This window comes from Orcinus orca, chromosome 10 (assembly GCF_937001465.1).
Source record: "Orcinus orca chromosome 10, mOrcOrc1.1, whole genome shotgun sequence".
Lineage (NCBI taxonomy): Eukaryota > Metazoa > Chordata > Mammalia > Artiodactyla > Delphinidae > Orcinus > Orcinus orca.
In genome coordinates, this window is record NC_064568.1 from 66,583,397 (window position 1) to 66,590,100 (window position 6,704).

At 41.8% G+C, this 6,704-nt stretch overlaps 1 non-coding gene across 1 annotated transcript; it reads right to left on the minus strand.

Annotated features, from left to right (window-relative positions):
- Nucleotides 1-5,629: 5,629 nt before the first annotated feature.
- Nucleotides 5,630-5,702, minus strand: TRNAG-GCC (transfer RNA glycine (anticodon GCC)). Its single transcript has one exon. It is a non-coding gene; the product is annotated as a tRNA-Gly (tRNA).
- Between the last annotated feature and the right edge of the window lie 1,002 nt (nt 5,703-6,704).

A 6,704-nucleotide genomic window follows, 5' to 3' on the forward strand; every position in this document is an offset into this window, starting at 1 on the left:
GCTGTGATTTATGTCAAAGAGTGTTCTTCCTATGTTTTCCTCTAAGAGTTTTACAGTGTCTGGTCTTACATTTAGGTCTCTAATCCATTTTGAGTTTATTTTTGTGTATGGTGTTAGGGAGTGTTCTAATTTCATTCTTTTACATGCAGCTGTCCAGTTTTCCCAGCACCACTTATTGAAGAGATTGTCTTTTCTCCATTGTATATCCTTGCCTCCTTTGTCATAGATTAGTTGACCATAGGTGCATGGGTTTATCTCTGGGCTTTCTATCCTGTTCCATTGATCTATATTTCTGTTTTTGTGCTGGTACCATATTGTCCTGATTACTGTAACTTTGTAGTATAGTCTGAAGTCAGGGAGTCTGATTTCTCCAGCTCCATTTTTTTCCCTCAAGACTGCTTTGGCTATTCGGGGTCTTTTGTGTCTCTATACAAATTTTAAGATTTTTTGTTCTAGTTCTGTAAAAAATGCCACTGGTAATTTGATAAGGATTGCATTGAATCTGTAGATTGCTTTGGGTAGTGTAGTCATTTTCATAGTGTTGATTCTTCCAATCCAAGAACATGGTATATCTCTCCATCTGTTTGTGTCGTCTTTGATTTCTTTCATCAGTGTCTTATAGTTTTCTGAGTACAGGTCTTTTGTCTCCCTAGGTAGGTTTATTCCTAGGTATTTTATTCTTTATGTTGCGGTGGTGAATGGGATTGTTTCCTTAATTTCTCATTCTGATCTTTCATTGTTAGTGTATAGGAATGCAAGATATTTCTGTGCATTAATTTTGTATCCTGCAACCTTACCAAATTCATTGATTAGCTCTAGTAGTTTTCTAGTGGCATCTTTAGGATTCTTTATGTATGGTACCATGTCATCTGCAAATAGTGTTTACTTCCAAACAGTTTTACTTCCTCTTTCCAATTTGTATTCATTTTATTTCTTTTTCTTCTCTGATTTCTGTGGCTAGGACTTCCAAAACTATGTTGAATAATAGTGGCAAGAGTGGACATCCTGATCTTAGAGGAAATGGTTTCAGTTTTTCACCATTGAGAATGATGTTTTCTGTGGGTTTGTCGTATATGGCCTTTATTATGTTGAGGTAGGTTCCCTCTATGCCGACTTTCTGGAGAGTTTTTATCATGAATGTGTGTTGAATTTTTTCAAGAGCTTTTTCTGCATCTATTGAGATGATCATATGGTTTTTCTTCTTCAATTTGTTAATATGGTGTATCGCATTGATTGATTTGCATATACTGAAGGATCCTTGCATCCCTTGGATAAACCCCACTTGATTATGGTGTATGATCCTTTAATGTTTTTGTTTTTGTTTTTGTTTTTTTTTTTGCGGTACGCGGGCCTCTCACTGCTGCAGCCTCTCCCGTTGAGGAGCACAGGCTCCGGACACGCAGGCTCAGCGGCCATGGCTCACGGGCCCAGCCACTCCGCGGCACGTGCGATCTTCCCGGACCAGGGCACGAACCCGTGTCCCCTGCATCGGCAGGCAGACTCTCAATCACTGCGCCACCAGGGACGCCCATGATCCTTTAATGTTTTGTTGGATTCCGTTTGCTTGTATTTTATTTGAGGATCTTTGCATCTATATTCATCAGTGATATTGGTCTGTAATTTTCTTTTTTTGTAGTATGTTTGTCTGCTTTGGTATCAGCGTGATGGTGCCCTCATAGAATGAGTTTGGGAGTTTTCCTTACTCTGCAATTTTTTGGAAGCGTTTGAGAAGGATGGGTGTTAGCTCTTCTCTAAATGTTTGATAGAATTCACCTGTGAAGCCATCTGGTCCTGGACTTTTGTTTGTTGGAAGATTTTTAATCACAGTTTCAATTTCATTACTTGTGATTGGTCTGTTCATATTTTCTGTTTCTTCCTGGTTCAGTCTTGGAAGGTTATGCCTTTCTAAGAATTGTCCATTTCTTCCAGGTTGTCCGTTTTTTTGGCATAGAGTTGCTTGTAGTAGTCTCCTAGGATGCTTTGTATTTCTGCGGTGTCTGTTGTAACTTCTCCGTTTTCATTTCTAATTTTATTGATTTGAGTCCTCTCCCTCTTTTTCTTGGTGTGTCTGGCTAATGGTTTATCAATTTTGTTTATCTTCTCAAAGAACCAGCTTATAGTTTTATTGATCTTTGCTATTGTTTTCTTTGTTTTTATTTCACTTACTTCTGCTCTGATATTTACGATTTCTTTCCTTCTACTAACTTGGGGTTTTGTTTGTTCTTCTTTCTCTAGGTCCTTTAGGTGTAAGGTTAGATTGTTTACTTGAGATGTTTCTTGTTTCTTGAGGTAGGATTGTATTGCTATAAACTTCCCTGTTAAAACTGCTTTTGCTGTATCCCATAGATTTTGGATTGTCGTGTTTTCATTGTAATTTGTCTCTAGGTATTTTTTGATTTCCTCTTTGATTTCTTCAGTGATCTCTTGGTTATTCAGTAACGTATTGTTTAGCCTCTATGTGTTTGTGGGTTTTTTCCCTGTAATTGATTTCTAATCTCATAGCATTGTGGTCAGAAAAGATGCTTGACATGATTTCAATTTTCTTAAATTTACCAAGGCTTGATTTGTGACCCAAGGTGTGATCTATCCTGGAGAATGTTCCATGTGCACTTGAGAAGAAAGTGTAATCTCCTGTTTTTGGATGGAATGTCCTATAAATATCAATTAAATCTATCTGGTCTATTGTGTCATTTAAAGCTTGTGTTTCCTTATTAATTTTCATTTTGGATGATCTGTCCATTGGTGAAAGTGGGGTGTTAAACTCCCCTAGTATGATTGTGTTACTGTTGATTTCCTCTTTTATAGCTGTTAGCAGTTGCCTTATGTATTGAGGTGCTCCTATGTTGGGTACATATATATTTATAATCATTATATCTTCTTGGATTGATCCCTTGATCATTATGTAGTGTCCTTCCTTGTCTATTGTAACTTTCTTTATTTTAAAGTCTATTTTATCTGCTATGAGTATTGCTACTTCAGCTTTCTTTTGATTTCCATTTGCATGGAATATCTTTTTCCATCCCCTCACTTTCAGTCTGTATGTGTCCCTAGGTCTGAAGTGGGTCTCTTGTAGACAGCATCTATATGGGTCTTGCTTTTGAATCCATTCAGTGAGCCTGTGTCTTTTGGTTGGAGCATTTAATCCATTCATGTTTAAGGTAATTATTGATATGTATGTTCTTATTACCATTTTCTTAATTGTTGTGGGTTTGTTTTTGTAGGTCCTTTTCTTCTCTTGTGTTTCCCACTTAGAGAAGTTCCTTTAGCATTTGTTGTAGAGCGGGTTTGGTGGTGCTGAATTCTCTTAGCTTTTGCTTGCCTATTAAGCTTTTGATTTCTCCGTGGAATCTGAATGAGATCCTTGCTAGGTCGAGTAATCTTGGTTGTAGGTTCTTCCCTTTCATTACTTTAAATATGTCCTGCCACTCCCTTCTGGCTTGTAGATTTTCTGCTGAGAAATCAGCTGTTAACCTTATGGGAGTTCCCTTGTATGCTGTTTGTCATTTTTCCCTTATTGCTTTCAATAATTTTTTCTTTGTCTTTAATTTTTGCCAATTTGATTACTATGTGCCTCAGTGTGTTTCTCCTTGGGTTTATCCTGCCTGGGACTCTCTGTGCTTCCTGGACTTGGGTGGCTATTTCCTTTCCCATGTTAGGGAAGTTTTTGACTATAATCTCTTCAAATATTTTCTCGGGTCCTTTCTCTCTCTCTTCTCCTTCTGGGACCCATATAATGTGAACGTTGTTGCATTTAATGTTGTCCCAGAGGTCTCTTAGGCTGTCTTAACCTCTCTTCATTCTTTTTTCTTTATTCTGTTCCATGGCAGTGAATTCCACCATTCTGTCTTCCAGGTCACTTATCCATTCTTCTGCCTCAGTTATTCTGCTATTGATTCCTTCTAGTGTATTTTTCATTTCAGTTATTATATTATTCATCTCTGTTTGTTTTCCCTTTAATTCTTCTAGGTCTTTGTTAAACATTTCTTGCATTCTCGATCTTTGCCTCCATTCTTTTTCCGAGGTCCTGGATCATCTTCACTATCGTTATTCTGAATTCTTTTTCTGGAAGGTTGCCTATCTCCACTTCATTTAGTTGTTTTTCTGGGGTTTTATCTTGTTCTTTCCTCTGGTCCAAAGTCCTCTGCCTTTTCATTTTGTCTATCTTCCTGTGAATGTGGTTTTCCTTCCACAGGCTGCAGAATTGTAGTTCTACTTGCTTCTGCTGTCTGCCCTCTGGTGGATGAGGCTATCTAAGAGGCTTGTGCAAACTTCCTGATGGGAGGGACTGGTTGTGGTAGAGCTCCCCAGGCCGATTTTAGATAAAGAGCTCAGAATTTATCCTGTGGGAGAGAGCTGCATTACATTAGGTCAGGGAATCACCTAAGACCCTGTGAGGCTCTGAGATCACCTGGAGAGGATGTGGAGTGAGAAGAGGATGTGGAGGGACACTGCAGCACTTCCCAGCTCATCCTCAGATGAGGTTCCTATGGTGTCTCCAGCCCTGGATGGAGCCTTCTCGTGGGCAGGGGCCATGACTTGCTCCTCTCTTTGTCCTCTCCAGCAGTTAGCATGGTGTCTCACACATGATTGGGATACTAAATGTTTCAGGAGTAAACAGCAAACTCATGGTGAGCAGAGGATATTAGAGTCAGGAAAGAGGACGAATAATAATACCCTCTGACATTTAGAAAAGACTTCTCAAATGACAGCGCACCCTTGAGTTCACTGAATTCCATTCAGCAGTGAGGCACAAGGCACCTGGCCCTGGGCCAGGTGATGGGGTAAAAGTGGAGGCAAGAACACACTCAGATCCCACGCCCGGCAACAAATACCTCTATTATGTACTGGGAGCTATGAAGAAAAGGATCAGGGCGTGGTGACCTAGAGCTTGGGTTGAGAAAAACCAGGAGGAACAATTCCAGTGCAAGGCCCTGCTGCAAAGAAGGGCTTGAACTGAGAGGCAAGCCAGCGGCCAGGACATGGTGAGCATGGAGAACCTGGACAGGCATGGTGGCCTCAGGAAGAGGTAGGATTTTATTCAAAGTGCAATGAAGAGCCACGGAAAGGTTTCAGGCAGTCGTGACAGGATCAGATGTATATTTTAAAGAGATTACCATTATCAAGACCAACACCATTTTTACCACTCCTGCGCTGTATTGTGCGTGAGATATAGGTCTATCACCTGCCCCGTGTTAAAGACACACACACACACAAACCCAAAAACAAAAAACAAACGAACAAAAAACAGGCTTAGAGAAACAGATGTTTCTTGGTCAAGGTCGCAGAAGTAAGAATTGATGGAACTGGACTCTGTCTGCAGAGCCCGGAGTCTTTCCTGCTACCTCAGGCTGCCCCTCTGCAATGGGGTGTTCCTCCTGGGGCAAAGGTCAGGGGCAGGGAGCCAGAGCCCAGGGTTCAGAAAAGTGAGAGGAAGGGCTCTGGCTCTTGCAGGGTTTGGTCTCATGCCTGCTGCTCAGTAGAACCCTTTGGGAAGCTTTTAAAAATCCATTTACCCAGGCCACACCCCAGATTGAGTTAAGTCAGACACAGGGGGTGGGGCCAAGGCATCAGTATTTTGCCTTTTTTTTTTTTTTTTTTCGGCTGCACCACGAGACTTGTGGGATCTTAGTTCCCTGACCAGGGATGGAACCTGGGTCCCCTTCAGTGGCAGCGCAGAGTCCTAACCACTGGACCACCAGGGAATTCCCCCAGTATTTTGCTTTTTAATTTTTCTCGATATGTAGTATACTTACAGTACAGTGCACAAATGTTAAGGTTACAACTCAATGTATTTTTATGTGTGTGTGTGTATGTGTGTGTGTGTGTAAATCCATGTTAACTACCATTCAGATCAAGAGAGAGGATATGACCAGTACTCCAGAAGTCTCCCTTTCTGGTCAGTGCCCCACCCCCATTCCCAGATACACACTATTCTGATGTCACCACAGTACGTATTGGTTTGTGTCTGGCTACCCGCCCCTTGTTTTCTGGTGAACATGGGTATGGGCAGCAGCAGTTTTAAAGCCACCAACATTGAGAACCACCGACTTTGTGAAGCTATAAAATCCTGTGGGCTGCTGGAAAGATGGAAGAATGGAAGTCAGGGTCTAGGTCCCCAGAGACCCCCTGGAGTCCCCCCAGATTGGAAATGAATAAACTACCTTGTAGAGATTTTCTAGTTGCAGTTCCTTTTCTTTTGAGGTTCCAGAGCCTTGAATAAAATCTCCCTGGTCACAGAGGAAAGGGAAGGAGTCCTGGGGAGCAGTGCCCTCTGTGGTCAGCATGGTGGCCTCTATTTCTGTGACTCAGGGAACAGAGTGGAGGGCACCCTCTTAGGGCCCAGGTACAGTGAGGCCCTGGCTGTGACAACAGTAAACCAGATGTCCTCAATAGACACTATCTAGAATAGCTTCCTAATGCTGTAGCATGACACCTCCTCCCACTCCAGAAGAAAGCTCCTCGAAAGAGCCATCTCTGCTGTGAATTTTCATTTATAGCTCCCAAGGCATATACGAGTTTGTGATCTGTAGGTAGATGGCTGCTGACACATTCCCAGACACACACACACACACACACACACACACACACACACACACACACACGTCACCCACATCTGTTGCCATGGGGCTGAGGGTGTGATTTATTCTCTAAATGGAGCCTGACCCTCCCCTCCACATGAGCAAACCACACCGCAGACGACCTCT